Raw genomic sequence first — 1541 nt, 5'->3', positions numbered from 1 at the left:
TCTATTGACCTTAGCAGAGGGGTCAGTGATGAGGGGGCATAGATTTAAAGTGATTGGTAGAAAGATTAGAGGGGAGATGAGGAAAAATATTTTCACCCAGAGGGTGGTGGGGGTCTGGAACTCACTGCCTGAAAAGGTAGTTGAGGCAGAAACCCTCAACTCATTCAAAAGGAGTCTGGATATGCACCTCAAGTGTCATAATCTGCAAGGCTATGGACCAAATGCTGGAAGGTGGGATTAGAATAGGTGGATCGTTTTTCGGCTGACACAGACACGATGGGCCAAGTGGCCTCTTTCTGTGCCTTAAAGTTTCTATGATTTTCTATGATTCTATGAGAGCGCCTCCATCGCAGTCTCCCACCTACAACGGTCGCGCCCACCTCTCCCTGTGGGGCTGCCTGCTGCCACAGTCTCGAGGAGTCTGATTATCCCTCCCGTCTGCAGAGCATGCCCACTGTCCCTAATTGTACAGGGCTCCCGGAGCAGCATTGTCAAGTGGCCACCTCCGGGAAAATCACAGTCAGGCAAGACTTGGACACCATCGGGATTGGGATCCTCATATGGTCCCACCACCTGAGAATCTAAGAGAAGATTCTGCCCATAATAACAACAATTTGCATTTATATAGCACCTTTAACATAAAAAAAAATTCCATAGTGCTTCACGGAAGTGTAATTAAAGAAAAGGATAGAGTCATAGAGAGAATCAGCACTGAAACAGGCCCTTTGACCCACTGACCATCAACCACCCATTTATACTAATCCTACATTAATCCCATATTCCCTACCGCATCCCCATAATTCTCCTCCCACCTACTTATACTAGAGGCAATTTACAATGGCCAATTTGCCTGTCAACCTGCAAGTCTTTGGCTGTGGGAGGAAACCAGAGCACCTGGCGGAAACCCACACAGTCACAGGGAGAAATTGCAAACTCTGCACAGGCAGTACCCAGAATTGAACCCAGGTCACTGGAGCTATGAGGCTGCGGTGCTAACCACTGCACCGCCCCAATTAAATGCACTGAGACCCCAGTGAGATCTGAACTCACGACCCCTGGTTTATAAGACCAGTACTCTAACCCCTGAGCTATGGAGCTATCTAAAAGCTGCCTCTTTTGCCCTCGGGTGGCCTTAGAAAGGCTCACACCTCTCTGTCAGGGAATTGAACCCCGGTCTCCCGCGTGACAGGCGGGGATACTCACCACTATACTAACGAGGAAGCTGAGCCAAAGAAGGACTTATGAGGAAGGATGACCAAAAGCTTGAGAAAAGAGATAGGTTTTAAGAATGGTCTTAAAGGAGGAGGAGAGGTGGGGATGCAGAGGGATTTATGGAAGTAATTCTGGAGTGTGGAACCTAAGTGGCTGAAGGCATAGCTGCCAATGATGTCACCTCATTTCATCACCATTCATCTACATCAGGGACAGCAACTTAAAAATCTGTAATCAGGGAATCTTTTCAATTTTTAGTTTGACTTTTACTTATTACATAAAAATGCATTAAATGAAACTGAAAATACAGACTGGGCCTCAGTGAAGAT

General features: G+C 46.9%; 1 non-coding gene across 1 annotated transcript; it reads right to left on the bottom strand.

Annotated features, from left to right (window-relative positions):
• Nucleotides 1-1025: 1025 nt before the first annotated feature.
• Nucleotides 1026-1098, bottom strand: trnai-uau (transfer RNA isoleucine (anticodon UAU)). The gene has a single exon. It is a non-coding gene; the product is annotated as a tRNA-Ile (tRNA).
• Nucleotides 1099-1541: the final 443 nt, after the last annotated feature.

The sequence above is a fragment of the Heterodontus francisci genome, chromosome 17, assembly GCF_036365525.1.
Source record: "Heterodontus francisci isolate sHetFra1 chromosome 17, sHetFra1.hap1, whole genome shotgun sequence".
In the NCBI taxonomy this organism is placed as follows: Eukaryota; Metazoa; Chordata; class Chondrichthyes; order Heterodontiformes; family Heterodontidae; genus Heterodontus; species Heterodontus francisci.
Note: the sequence above shows the minus strand (reverse complement) of the source record. Positions and strands in the feature narration are given on the sequence as shown.